This window comes from Anomalospiza imberbis, chromosome 3 (assembly GCF_031753505.1).
Source record: "Anomalospiza imberbis isolate Cuckoo-Finch-1a 21T00152 chromosome 3, ASM3175350v1, whole genome shotgun sequence".
NCBI classification, from domain to species: domain Eukaryota; kingdom Metazoa; phylum Chordata; class Aves; order Passeriformes; family Viduidae; genus Anomalospiza; species Anomalospiza imberbis.
Window position 1 is genome coordinate 100,899,734 of NC_089683.1, and position 15,205 is coordinate 100,914,938.

The 15,205-nt window shown below is 45.4% G+C and overlaps 1 long non-coding RNA gene across 1 annotated transcript in view; it reads left to right on the forward strand.

Annotated features, from left to right (window-relative positions):
* Nucleotides 1–15,205, forward strand: part of LOC137471625 (uncharacterized) — a 32,614-nt gene that overhangs the window by 2,896 nt on the left and 14,513 nt on the right. Inside the window, exon 3 of the long non-coding RNA XR_010997725.1 lies at nt 7,752–7,871. This is a non-coding gene — a long non-coding RNA (uncharacterized lncRNA). The remainder of the gene's footprint in view (nt 1–7,751; nt 7,872–15,205) is intronic.

Consider the following 15,205-nt stretch of genomic DNA (forward strand, 5'->3'; position numbering starts at 1 on the left):
TCTTGGATCACTTATAAATAGTTCCCTAGAGATTCTCCCTTATGCAGCAAAAATCCTCATTATTTGAAGACTGTCTGAGCAACCCACCCACCACTTACACTGCAGCTCTTACACTTCCCAAAAAAAGAGACCCTTTATTAAGAGGAGTCTCTCAGAGCCAGCCCAGATCACAGCTGAGCACCCCCAGGTGAGGGTGAAACTTCCCCTTGGACCTCTGTTAAGCCCATTACAGCCCTTAGCAGATTCAGCTGCCTCTCCAGATCTTCTCAGTGCCTACAGCAGTGCTTCCTTTCTGGCTGTGGGCCTCGGAGCAGGCCTGTGGCATTTTTGTCTCTGACTCGTCAAAAATGCTTTTGAAACATGTGCAGAGACTTGGTCTTACTCATGTTATGCCAGCACCTTTCCGAGGTGAAGGGATGGAGTTAAAAGATGACTAAAGAAATAATAATCTATTTTAATTGTTTATTATCTTGTTAATCTTAGTGTGGCTGCTACTGCTGAAACAATGCCATGTTCCTCATGACCACGATGATCCAGATAACAGGGAGATTAAAATAGGCTTTTGCCTCTGGCATTGTTTCTGCTGTTATGGTCTCAAGGGATGCTGGGGATTGCTCTGCTGGGAGCTGAGCTGTTGGCTTGGCTGAGGCTGAGCAGAGGAAATGGGGGCTCCTGGTGTCCTTCTGTGCAGGCAACCTGAGCCTTGCTGGAAGCAAAGGCACAAGGTAAATGGAGCTGATGTCCCCTCTGTGGTAGCTTCTGTCCCTCCCAGCCTGGATTCATGGTTTGCTCTTTGACTTTTCCTGCACCTGCAGGATGGAGGTTAAGCCCCTGCAGTATGACTGTTGACCAGTTGTTTTTTCCACAGCTCAAGGAAGGTCAAAACTAAGGTTTAATGTTTAGGCTGACTCTTGGCTTCTGGGTGACAGACTGTGGGGACTTGGCTGCAGGAACCAGGCTGAGGTTTGTGCAGGGGAGCACTTAAGCAGAGGCAGGAAGAGGTGAAGAATTGAGGAAGGAGCAGAGCCCTGTATGAGTGACTGAGTTGAAGCTGTGAGATCCGTCTGACTGTAAAAGGACAGTAGTCAGGCAAATTCTTATGGTCTTTGCCATGACACAATGGTTGGGCAGGGAGCTGTGTGTGTTACCTGCTCAGGGGCTTCACCTGGGGTGCTAATGCTGCCTCACTTGATGTGCTCCAGCTCCCTGAGCTACCTGCCCTGACTCTATTCCTCCTCCTGCCTCCCAGCCTTGCTCTAGCGTGGTGCAGAGCCTCTGGCAGGCAGAACAGCAGGGAGCAGAGCTGCTCCCAGCAGGTAGGACCCTTGGAAGGCAATGAGCTTTTATGGAGGGGGGAAGGTCTGCAGGGAAGGCCCACAGAGGCTAGTTAAGCTCTTCACTCTCAAGCCTCTTCACCCAGAGAGTGGTTGGGCACTGAACAGACTTCCCAGGGAAGTCGTCACTGCACCAAGCCTGCCAGAGTTCAAGGAGCATTTGGACAGCACCCCAGGCACAGGGTGGCATTCTTGGTCATGTCCTGTGGGGAGCCAGGAGTTGGTCTTTGATCTTTGTGGGTCCTTCCTAACCCAGAATAGCCCGTGGTTCTGTGAGTTGGTTTCTGAATGTCCCCGTGTTCCTGTGAGTCACCTGGCACGTGGCCCTGATTCCTCACTGGGTGATGCTCTCTGTGTCAGCGCTGGAGCCTCTCTGCGGAAGGAGCCCTTTGGCTGATCTGAGCTCTCCTGCACAAAAAGCCCAAAATTGATCATGCTAAGGCAGAAATAGCTTTGTGCTAGAGCCAAGGGCCTTTCAAGGTAGGAGTCCTTCATCTGGGTGATTTTAGCAGCACCGGGCTTGTTGATAACTTCAGTACTTGAATTCATTGGGAGTCCAGCCCCAAATACATGGTACTCAAGGAAATTAAAAATAATCCTTTTGGAGCACATGTTTGCTTTCTGTCTTTCAGCTACTTGAAAGCTGTGCTTCCAGCACTTACACCTCCAGCCACAGCTGGTAGAAAATGGACCAAAGATTGTTACAGTACAGAGCTTGGCAGAGTAGGAGCTGCCCTGCTGGTGTCGGGGGAGTTGGATCATATGCTGCCTCCTAAGCTTTGGAGACTCCTCCCAGGAATTTTCCATTTTTTCCCTGCTCCCCTCACATGTGCTTCTGACAGGAGCCAGAATGTGGCCCTGCATGGATAGGGCAGCATTGCTGTGCCCTCTTGTGTTGCTGCAGGGGCTATCCAGAACTTCCAGCTGTTACTGCTGTATTACCTAGATGATCATTCATAACACAGCCTTATTCATATTGAAAGCTGAAACTTCTGGGGGTGATAAAGGTACTGGAACTTTTCTCTTTCAATTGATCTGCTTGGTGACATTGATTGGTTTTGCTGGGGGGAGGGTCAAGGCTCTGTACAATTTGTTGGTTTTACCTTCCCCCATAAACGGATGATAATACAGCACAGGTTGAAGGGGGGAGCAGCCTGCATGAATTAATAGCTGGCATGACATTTCCTTGTGGAAATGTAGCTTACCTGTGTAAAGAGTCAGCCCTGTCACTGTTTTCTTCCTGCATGTGGAGCTTGGGATGCTGCCATCCTATGCACCAGTCCCACTGCTTATTTGGCAATAAGCAAGTGAGACCTTGCCTGATACTGGATATGAATCCACAGCAGGGAGGAATTCTCCCACACACTGCCAGGGAACAGATTTATTGCCACATATCCACACACGGTGCCGAATGCACCTAAGTCTCTTTTAATGTTCTATTTTAATTGCTTGTCTCAGCCAGCTGAGGATAAATCAGTCTTAAATTCTCAGTGAGGATTTGGGGGGTAGGGATCGAATGAGATTTTATTGATATTATTGCAAAAAGTCTTTTCTGTCTTTTCTGCGTAAATGAATTCTGTCCTTTTGGTTGTATTAAAGATCTTTCAGAACCAATCTGCCAGCATCCCTCTCTGCACGCTGAGCAATCGCTGTGCAGACTGCTGCATCCCCAGCAGCAGAATACTGCGTGCTGGCTGGAGCCCTCAGCTCCACCTGCCTGCACTGGAAGTCAGACTGCAGGCAAGGACTTGTGCTAGAAGCCTCTTGTTTTCTCTTTGGTTTTTTTGTTGGTCTGGTTTTTTTCCCTTCAAACTCATTCTGTAGAGTTAAACTGTAGTTTTGCAGTGCTTGTGGGACAGCATCTGAGCAGTAACAAAAACCAGTGTGTGAAACAGTTCTCACTCTCTTTCAATGCAGGAGCAGTTGGCAGGCCATAATCACAGCATTACAGTTCAGCTACTAAATTTTGTAAGTTCCTTTTTTTAAAACGTTCTGTAGAAATCCTAATTTTTTTTCCTGGTATATAGCCTTTTCCAAGAAGGGTTTTTGGGAGCACTGGGTGCATCATAGTTTGAATATAACCCTGTCAAATAGAAACTACCACGACAGTAGTGCCTAAAGCAAGGCTAATCCCATCTTCTCTTGTGCTATATAACATACATAATGATGAAGATACTCATGCCTCAATGACTTTGTGGTCTAAAATAGGCAAGACTGGCAAAAGGCAGTAGAAAATAGCCATTTCTAGTCTCTGCTTTTCTGCTTGCAGTAAATTTTCCCTGTATGCTGACAACTCCAAGATTGTGCAAGGTAATGGTTATGATTAATCCAAGAGATCTGGGAGGTATTTAAATTTAAACTGATATGCTTCAGATCATAATTCAGACTCTTTCTGAGGAAGAAATTATTGATTTTGATCTTGATTTTTTTTTTTTCTTTGAGACAGTCTTGTAGCTGCCTAATTGGGGAGGTGATGGGAAGATAAAGCAGTGTGTGTCTCCTCATTCCAGACCCTGCTTGGCATCCATACCAGTGTGGTATGGATAGGTGTCCTGTGAGGGGCACACATGGCAGGACAGTGCAGCCACTGCTTTGCTAGATGGCCTTGCAGACACCAGCCAGGACCTGGGCAGCCCCTTGGGTAAAGATGCAGCAGCACATCAGAATAGGGCTTAAAACAGCAATTAGAGGCAGTTTTGTGGTGGGCAATAGCTCAGGTCACACAATAAACCCTGTGGGTTTTGTGCAGTGCACAGAGACACTGGGGAAGCTCCTAGTGGCCTTTGCACTTAAAACATCAGATTTAACAGAGACTGACCCGTGGCCTTCAGAGCCCAGAGCTGTGGAGTGACAGTGCTTTGTGTGGAGCCCTGAGCCACTGTGCACACTGGCAAGCCTCTTCCAAGAACCAGTATCAATATTGCTATGGACTGAGGTACTCCAAAAGGCTGCTCAAGTGGATGGCTGGGGTTTGGCTCTGCCTAGAAGTGTGCAAGTATCAACAGCTTAATGTAGCTGAGGGAAAGGAAGACAATATCCAAGCTAGACAGGATCGTTTGTAGGAAAGGCTCATACTAACAAAGGCATGAGCTTCATTCACAGTTCTCAAAGCAATTTGCAAGAACCTGGTTTGGCAGGACAAACTGAGATTCACTTATATAACATTTTTTCCCTAATCTTAGAATATTTTTCATTGTTAGGTCTGGCAGTTTTCACATGAGCCTGTTTAGGTGCCGAGTAGTCGAACAATGTAAATGGACCCCTGAATTCTCAGTGGTTACTGAGACCAGAAAAGGACAAACTGTTCCTGATGGCTCCCTTCCTGGGCAGTGAAACAGGTCAGGACTGGGCTCCAAACAGCCTTCATTCTCTGCAGAAACTGCAAGGCAATGGGAGGAATGAGGTAATGAGGTTCCAGTTCTGCTGCAATTAGCTTTGCAGGTAAATCTCTCTACACATGGATTACCTTTTGTCATCTGAGAAATGGTGATTAGAGTTCTCTCTTGAGATCTAAAGCCTTTGTTTTCATCATTCTGCACATCTTGACTGGAAGATGAAATACCTGATCACTGTGTGCAGTTGAAATTCAGAGCTCTGGTTTGGGGAATCCACCTGTGTACTGCAAAGTTTCCAATTCTGTTCTCCCAGGACTCTTGGTTATGATTCAGTGGATACAGCAATTATTTTGTCTTTAATTTTTAAAAAGTTTTAGCTGGGATCTCAGTTCAGTTTCTGTTTTGTGCAGCAAAAGATGAGAGCTCTTGACTTACCCCAAGATATTAGAAAATGTAAAAAAGGTGGAGAACAGAAGTGTATCATAAAAAGTGAAATGTGAAAACTTTGGGTGGGGATGTGGCAGTATCCTCTTGTCTTTCTGAGTAGGAAGCTGGATGTTCATGTCTGGTTGTTTTTCTGCAGGAAAGTCCTGGGGTCTGGGAGAGAGGAGGCAAAGCAGGAACATGCTCAGTTTTGTCTGCACGGCCTTCATTAGAAGTCGGGCAAAAAAAATGTATCTTGATATTGTGGAATCCTCAGATCTAAAGAAAAACCAGCAATGATGCATTCATGGAGGGGAGGAGTTTGGGGAAAGGGGGTGTACTTGGGTGTTATTCCTCAAAGGTGGAGCCAGAGATGGGTCAGAACAAATAGCTTAGCTTGGCTTGATTATACAGTGGTACATTAAAAAATAGGTAAAAACCACTGCTTTGTTCTCTAGAGGAAGGCAGTAATTCATGAGGGGACTTGTTTTCCATCTGGACTCACTACTTTTTTTTTTTATAGCAACCTGAGATTAAGTCCTCATCTTCCACCAGTTTAATGAACCTTTGAGACAGAAAAATCAGTGGGGAGAGGAATTCTCTGAGCCGCCTTATCAGACAGCACAGGGCCCGGGACTGTCCTGCTTGGGCAGAGGTTGCCATTTCCTCCATGAAAAGGAGAATTTGTACAGTAATGGTCTCATCTTGCCTCAGCAGGGGGCTGGAGAGATTCAAAGGATGTATTTGTGGTGAGTTATTACAGCTGTTCCTCTCCTGAGAGACACCGTATGGTTAAAAGGCAAAACATTGCATAGCCTGGTACTTGTGGGTACTGCTGTTGTCTTTCTGTGTCATTTCCATGCAGGCTTTGAAGCCTGGTGTTTGCCAGGGACTGTGGCACATGTCCTTCAGTGCTCCAGGGAAAAGTGTGAGACACAGCAGTGATGGTTATTAGAGCACAGGTTGCTTGGTGGCAGTTTTGCTGTTTTCAGGTGGCGTATTTTGCTCTTCCATGAGCCAAAGCCAGCTGGGGATATTATATTGAATATACCTTAAAGCCTGCCTCAGGGGGCTGACTGAGCACAGGGGTGCTCTAATGAGAAATTATATAAACAATAGATAATGGGATAAAAATCCCAAGTGGAAGTGAGCTAAAAATTGTAACTTGCCCTATTATCTTCACTTCCAAGGCATGATTTATTTGATGGAACAGGTCCAAGTGTGTTACATTTGCCAATCTTGGAGCACGTGGGCCAAGACTGATTTGTTGACTTGCGCTAAGGGAAGGGATTGACTTCAGTGTAACTTGTGCTGTAGCAACATGGCCTAACCTTAGGTCAGAAGAAATAGGACTGTGTGTGCAATATGGCCCTGCTGTCCCCATGTTTTTCAGAAAAACAAGCACTTTTCAGAAGCCTAGTGAAAAGAAATAACGAAAGTGGTACTGAGATCAAGAAAAAATAATCTGTCCTGACATTTCATTTAAGGATACTTGAAATATCGCAAGAATCTGGAATCCACTGGGGGAAATGAGTCTGGAATGACAGGGCTGTGCAGGGGCTGTTCTGAGAACTGGAGGAAGACACAGAGTTAAAAATAAAACAAAGCAAGAGAAGATGCTGCAGTAACTTAGCCCACTCTATATTGCTTTTGTATAGGTGTGGGGGAGAAGGCAGGCAGCAGCTGGCTGCTTCAGAAAGCCTATTTTTATTAAGTCAAATTTCAAAAAACCAATCCAGTCAATATGGGGTGTAAAACCCTTAAGATCTCTTCTTCTGATGGTGGAGCCTGTATTTTTCTTCCTTCTCTTCCCTTGCACCTCCTGCCACAACAGGAAACAACCCAAGTGACTCTTCCTCCAGCATCATTTTTCTGGAGACCTCCATGGTTCCCAGGGTACACACCATGGGAGAAGCTAATTAGAGATCTGACTCTGAATGAATTATTAATTGCAGATTTCAACCCAGTATGAAGGGGACTGATCTTATTATTGGCAGTTACTAACTGGTATTGGGAAAGAATCACCCTTAAGTTTACTCTCTAGGGAAAATCCATCACAACAGCATGTATTTCTGTGATCTTTGTTTTTGGCAGTTTTCTAATTTCTCATGATTGTCTCTGAAGTGCTCTCAGTATACCTAACAGAGGTGTCTGTGTTCTCTGGGGTCCAGCAGAGCAGCCCACATGGATTACTCCAGTTGCAGAGCCCTTGGAAGCAGCATGGCCTGAACATTGCTGTGCTCCCTCTCAGAACAAGAGAAGCTCTTTAATCCTTCAGATGGTGTTTCAAGACACAGAGTACTGATGAGGGGTGGGATACAGACAGACTGACAAAAAGATGCCTAGGAAAGGAATGACCACCTTCCTGAGGGAGAGATGTGCTGTTGGATCCTTTGTCATTGCTCTCTGCCAATGTGTTTTATCCTACTGCTTCTCATGTCATAAAGTGAGGAGAGCTCCCTTTAGCACTAAAGCCTCTCCCAGAGCCAGCCAAGGCTGCTGATGAATCTTTGTGTGCTGTGAATATCTTTCAATTACCTTCAGATAATTTCATCAATCACTGAGTGGACACCAGCGACCTTGGGCAGCTGGAATGTTGTAACAGGTGAATGATCCTACTCCTGTCACCAGCTCCTTCCACCACCTGTTTCCTTTACAGAGCAACCCACAGTATGACTGTGTGGAATGTATGGAATACATGTCCTGCTGAGAAGAGGAATGAAAACGCTGGGATAGTTTCTCTGCTGGCTTAAGAGGAGCTGCACAGTTGGCAAGGAAGGTGGGTTCCATTGTGTCTCTGGGGAAAGGGACTTGGTGGATTGGCTCCTCATCTGAGTCAGAGGAGATGTGGAAAGCCCCTGTGCTGTGTAGGGCACCTGGGCATTGTGTTTGCTTACACACAGGTTAGCTGAACTCCAGCCTCCTCTTCCTGAACCAGATCTTATCCTCTAGGCCAGACCAAATCAGTCTGGAGAACCAGCAAAGTGACAGTATCAATGTTTGACACCTGTCTCCTTCAGAGGACAAGACTGATAAATCTGCAGCTTTGTCTGGGCCTGAGGCAACCAAATCCCCAGGCATGGTGGGCCAGTGAGGCTGAGCTTTCCAACCAGCCTGGAGCCTTAAATCTTCAAGATATTCCTGGGTCCAGTTTGGTAGAGGATCTCAAAATGGTGGTATATGTATGTGGCTGCTCTCTCCTGAAGTTACCCACATTCTGAGGATCTCTCCCACAGGGAGCAAAGGCTGCTGTCATAGTAAATTCCTCAAGTGTCTACAAGATGCTTCACTTGGAGCAGCATGAGGTTGCTTTTTGTAATGGTTTGAAGGTGAAGCTCAGCAGTGCCCTACTGCTCACCTGGGCACAGGTAAAGGGTGAGTGTGGCAGATGAAAACACCTGTCTACAACTACACTTATTAAAGAGTCTCCCTTTAGCCTTTTTAATAGTTGTATTGGCCTTGTTCAGGGGATGGGAGTGGATTTAGCAAGATTTTCCCTTCTTTTGCACCCTTACTCATTTCTGCCCATGTGTTGGAGCAGCTGTCCTGTAGGGTGGTGAGAAAGTTTGCAGGTAAATATTGATTATCTCTTCATAGTAATTCAGCAAAAAGACATCACTTTACTTTTCACCTGCATTGCATCCCTTCTCTCAAGTGAATTAGTTCCTGAGGAATATCCTTAGGAGAGAAATCCTTACATATGTGAATGAAACAGGCCTTTAAAATAGGTATAGAATCCATCCATGATAAAGGATCCCCAGAGTCCTATAACCATTTTGCTGCCTTCATTAGTGCCTAAAGACCAGGGATGTTGTGTGGGGGAAAGAAATGAGGTGGGAGGCAGTTGATGAGAGGAGCAATGTACCCTGCTAACAAAATTCATCTGAACAGATACATCCAGGACCTTTGTGTCTCCTTTCACCTGCCTCATTCTGAGCAACCACGTTAAGAAGGAAAAAAATATTTAAAGCTCTACTAACCAGAGCCCCATGGGAAAACAAGATGAATATCAGCAGAGCTGGTGCTGCCATGGGTGGGAAACCCATGCATCACCAGGATCAGCACATCCCTGCTGTGTGGCAGCACCTGCTGCTGCCCTGCCTTGGCACAGGTTCCAGTGCTCCTTTGTACTCTCCTTTGATCCAGTGCTGTGTTCAGCAGTGGGCACTCAATTAATTCTGTTCTCCTGGTGGTGAGGGGGAGGTGTGTGCAGCTGCAGGGGGAGGAAGAGCTTGCTTTAGGCCCCATGCATTGGGAGATGCTACCTGTCCTTAGGGATTTCCTGATCCTCTCCAAAGTGCAGCCGTTTCTCGGGAAGGAGCTGATCCTGTGAGACACGGAGAGCCCCCAGGGCACTGACATGTGAGGGTGTTTTTAGGCCAGGTCACTGTAGCCTCAGTCCTCTCCTTCCCCTTCCACCCTGTCATAGTCAAGGCTGCTTTTCCTGCAGCACTGCCCTTCTGGCAGTGGGTCTCTACTGCTTGCCATAACCTCAGTCTGTCATCTGAGGATGCAGCAGTTAAATAACAGTCTGAGCTTCTGCAAAACAACTGTGGGAGTCCCTCAGGCCACCGAGGCTGCTGTTCCTCCCCCAGAGCCCCAGGGAGCAGATGCAGTGACTGTAGGAAGGCTTCTGAGGACAGCAGGATAAAAGCAGCTCACACAGTGGCCAGCAGGCTCTAGCTGGGCTGGAAACTGCCCCATCCTGCATCAAGTCCCACTAGGGGGGATGCATTTCTCCTGGCCTTTCCAGGTTTGCAAAAGTCATCCATCTTGTGACAGAAAGGGGCATGAGGAGAAGAGCAGGGATCTCTTCGTGACCGAAAATCAGTCAAGATAGGGATAACCTTTTAACCTAAAACTGATTATTTCCAGTAGCAGTGGTTCTTCCTCACCAGGATTTCTGCATCAATCAGTTGTGCTGCTTTCAGGAAGACATCTGCCTGGTGCTTGGATGGAAGTTGTACTCTTTGCTCTCTGGGGATGGTTTCCCCTGGCTGGAGTATTGGTTTCTGCCTTCCCTAAGGATAGCCTTTTCCTGCTGCTTGTTTTCCTTCCTGAATGCCTGTTTCCAAGGGAAAGTGCTGCTTTAGGGTTTATGCTCCTCTCTTGCTGAGCCCTGGTAAGGGCTGTCAGAGCACTTCCCAAACTGGTGATGGGCCCAGGTGATGTAGACTGCAGGCAGTGACTGCTGCTTACCTGGGGTGTGCTTTGGGGCCTCCAGGAGCAGCAAAGCTCTTCTGTAAACTCCAGCAGAACACAGGCTGTATGTTGAGGTAATCAGCATCCTTGATCTTCTCCTCTGAGACCCAGCAGTTAGCTCATTTGCACTCTGTTGTGGCAAAAATACAAAGAAAACAAATATGAAAGATTATTTAATGAACTCTGGAAATGAATAATGAATACATCATTTTTAAGTGGTTCTTCAGGCTGCTCCAGAGTGCTATCCTGAGATGTGAGAGCAGGAATCTTGGCTAATACAAAGGAGAGCAGTCATTTGGTTCCTGAGTGAACAGCTCACAGGATGAATGGGACAGTTAATTGTTTCTTGAAGCAAACTTCTCAGACATCAGAGTGTCTAAGAAGGAGACTTGGCAGTGTGCTGAGCCTTAATTTTTAAACAGTGTGAAAGATGGGCTTGACCTACCTTTGCTTTGAGTTGGTGCAATGCCACTGACTTCAGTGGAGAATTTGTAGCTCTCACATTTCACCTGCCTGGCTATTTATTGGCACTGCAATGAGAAATGAAACACCAAGCAAGGTTTTCCAGCAAGACTACAATTTTCTGAAAGATCCCATGCTGACAGAAGAGTAGAATATAACTGATTTGTTACATGTCTCATGTTAAACACATTATCTTTGCCATGATATCCTGGCTTAGTCTAGATCTAAAAACCAAGAAAGCTGTTTGAAACCTTCATCTATTGGGAGACTGGCTCACACTCCAAATAGGTTATACAGCATTCTTTCCTAGACTGAAAAAATTTTAGATTGGTCTTCAGTTATTGCTTATAACTCAAAAGGGTTCTAGGACAGCTGTACATTTTGGGTTTGGTGTCCCTTGGAGTCCTTGGTGGATAGACTCATGATAGTGAAAACATTTTAGGGATAGATGACTCAAGAAATTTCCTTTTTAGAGTCTCTTTAAAATAACTTCATTTGAATGAGAGAATCAGAAGGATTATTTTAAAAAAGCAAATGTATATTTCAGTATGGTATGAGTGGATAAAAAAAAGCCAATTTAAGAATTAACAATCCAGGAAAATTATTATCAAAGGTGCAAAGTCTTCAAACTACCAACAAGGAGAAAATGTGCAAGCAGCCAGCAGCTCAGGAACTCTTATTGTGAAGGCATCTTCTGTGTGTGCAGCTTGCAGATGTGTCAGGGGACTGAAGTGGAGGTGTGGTGATGGCTGGTGGAGGAGTAGGGGCCATGCTGAGGATCAGAGTGCTGCCTAGCCCTAGTCTCAGTCTGCCTAGCCCTTCCTGCCCTGCCTCATTGTGCTGTGCCTGACCCCCACAATGGGCTGGCTGTGTCCCTGAAGCTTGGACAGGCAGTTCCCCACAGGGACAAAACTCCTAACCAGGGCTCTTCTCCATCTCCATTCCATGAAACAGGCATCGCTCAGATGGTGTGGAAGTAGGCACCTCATGCAGGGCTCCCTGCCAAGCTCCCTGGGAGCCAGATGTTAGTGGCAAGTGAGTGTCAAGTAAGCCCTTTACTGAAGTGTGTGTGATGTGAAGAAAGTTTAACTTCTATTTTCATGCTCGAGAGACTATTACAAACCAGTCAGCTCCTTGGTGTAGCACATGGTTGGTTTTGTGGTGTGTGAGACACAGATGTGGTCCATAACCTTCCTCTCACATCACAGTTTGCATCTTGCTTCAAGGTCAAGTGTGGTTTTCTTAATTCACTCTTCTCTTACAGTTTCTTTTCCCCAGCTTAAAAATTAAGGGTTATACTTGTGTATTGTTGCATGTAAAGATAGAAATTTGATTTTTAAAACATGTCAGACATCTCTTTGAAATTGGGAGCTAGATCCCTAAATATCTTTCTGGAAATCTGGAGCTGTGCACCAGATGGAGAATCAGCACTTAAAGAGTAATTTCATGAAGGAAGTGGAGTGAAATTATTTCCTTTAGCAAATAGTTTCACAGCATGAAGAAAGAAAGCAGAGCCAGCATCTTGCACAGGGAGATCATGCTTATTCTCCTGCTCTTCATGCCTCTTTCCTAGGGTTTTGGGGGGCTCTTTGGGTTTTTTTTTTTCTCCTATAGATGCATCCAGGCCACATCACGGCACAATGGAATGCGCCAAACAAGGTATTGGCTGCTCTTTAATTGGCATCAGTTGCAGGTCAGAGTGATACTTTGTGTCTCATGAAAGGCTGAACCTTTTTTATGTCCTGAAGTGATTTGATAGTAGATATAAATGTCACAGATACACTGAACAAGAATTACTGGCCTGCAGAATTAATCCAAGATAATGTCAGAGGCTCTTCAAGGCAGACTGATAATGTGGTGTGTCAGCCTTATGTAACTGGATATATGTACCTGAGGTCATGTGCATATGCAGGGGCTGCAGCTGGGCTCAACACCCCAGGAAATGGACAGGAAAATCCCAACGTCAGAGTATCATAGACTGGCAATGTCCCTGGTGGGGAAAACCCAGTCCCTGATCATCTCTGAAGGCAATAATCACACTGCAGATTGTCAGGAATTAGCCCTAATCTAGACAGTCTATGAGAGATCTCCAAAGTTTCCTTATTCTGGATGCTGGGGACATGTGAGGTGTGCAAGTAAGGTTTTTGAAATGCCTGGGAGGGAAATGAAACTTTCTAGACAGGTAGAGCTCATCAGTTTTCAAAAAAACATCTTCTGCTTAGAGATCAAACAACTGCCATATGGTGGTGTTTTTTCCTATAGCACAAACATATTTAGCTGTGCCAGGAGAAATCTGGGGAACTGATTGTCAGTGGCCACACAGGATATGGCTAAACTTGGATTAAAATACTACCAAAGCATGGAGCCGCTTTGGAGAAAGGAGCTGAATGGCAAGTAGAGGAGGGAGTGATGCAGTTGGTCACTTAAGGAAAGAGGTACTCAATTCAACCTTAGTTTTATTGTACAAAAACCTGGCTGCTGTGAAGATACAGGTGTAAAAAATAAATTAAACATTCTAGAACCCTTTATATAACTAGACTCCTTCACCAAGCTCTGAATCAACATTAATTCAGTTAAAAAACCACAAACAAATAGTTGCATGTTACTGCTCTCATTCTTGGCTATAACATGAAATCTCGTTAGTAGCTGCAATAATAGCACATCTAAGAGGAAAATTTGGCTTAAAATGCTTTCACTTTCACAACACCCACTTTTAATTTGAATGTTCACAGTTGCTGCAAAACATTTTTGAAAATTAGCTATTAGCTACATACTGTAGTAATTTTTCTAGAGACAGTCATTGCACAGAACATCTACATTGTAATAAACTTTTTTCAGTGCCTTAAATTTGTCTTGTTATTGTCTATCAAGTGTTGTTATTGCTAAACTTGTTCCAGTGCTGACTCAGTTGATGAGCATAATTTTACCATGTAGGCAGCCCTAATTCGTGATGATCTGGGGCTTCACATAGCATCTAGAACCTTCCTCAAAAGCCATTTTGCAAATGACTAAGACATTCATGAAAGATCTTTGAGCTGGAGGTTTGTGCTACAAATGCAAAGCAGCATTTATTATTTGGGCTTTACAAATGCAGTTTTAATTTTGCCTTAATCCATACTTCATTAAAGCAGGCCATGTAGAAACTGTTTCTCTCTCTGGTCTCCCAAGCAGCTTTCTGTGTTACACTAGGAAAGGAGGAAAAAAAAAAAAAAAGGCAAAGTTTTAGCATTCAAGACAGCCTGAAAAAATATTTTTCTTTTCCTTGTCTTCCCTTCCCCCTTCCAAGGTTTCTGCTCCAGTGGCTTGTATTGTAGTCATAGTATGCTTGGAGTGACTTGTGAGCATCCCTAATGCTGCATCCCTGGCACTGTAAGCAAATAAACTATTTTTGTGCAGCAATCTGTAAGCTGCACTTCAAGAAAAATTTCCTTGTCTGCTGACAGACACTCAGGAAGGCTCAGTGAGGTTTGAACAGAGAGGGCAGTGGCAGAAAGAGGAACATTGCCTTGTTTTCCCTGGTGCAATAAATTCAAAGCAGCTGGAGGAGGGGGCAGTGGCAGTGGGGTTTCCCCTCTGTCCATGAGCACTGTGGGAGCAAGGGGCTCTGCTGCAGCCACTGCATTTGGGTGTGTGCCACAGGGAGTGTAAGGGCAGCAGGAAAAGGCCTTGCAGGGTGGTTGGGGCTGTGGCATGCAGGGGCCAACACAACCTTCTGGAGTGCATCAAAGGTCAGGGCACCTCAAGCTGCAACTTGGTGAGATGCAAATGGGACTCGATTTATGCCAGTTGTGTTCCAAATTTGATCATCTCACACGAGGGAATTCTGCCTTAACACAAGGTTTGAGCTGAAGAAGAGGAAGATGCCTCCTCCCTCTGCCCCTTTCATCATCGCTGGTGATGAACAGGGTGTGTGGAGGCTTTCCCAGCTGTGGTCTGGCAGGAACACACTCATCCCATTGGAGTGACTGGCACCAAGGTTAACTGCAGAGAGGATGTTGGGCACCTGCAGGGGGGAACCAGTGGCGGGGAGAGGCATCACAAAAAGCTGGATTGCTTTGTCCTTAGATCTGTCCTGCCAAGGCAAAATCCTTTCCCTCTCAGAAAATCACAAGTCTCCCTGCCATGACGTCACATCTGGCATCCGGGGAAGCTGCTTTTTCCTTTGCTTTCATTTCTAGAGAGTTTCCTGTAACTCTCTTTGGATTTTAAGCTGAGTTTGTTGAAGTCTTATGTTCTTTCCCTCCCACTCCAGTATTTCACAGGGGTTCTTTTTTTGCCCCCTGCCTTTTGTTAGATAACAAATTGCTCCTGCACCATTGGAGCTGTGCTTTGCTCTGCTCTTTGTACAAATGGTTTCAAAGAGTGGAGGATTGGCTCAGGCCTCTTGACTACTCTTCCCATACACCACTTATGAGGCTTCAAGGCTCACCTGCTTTTTAGCAAATCAGA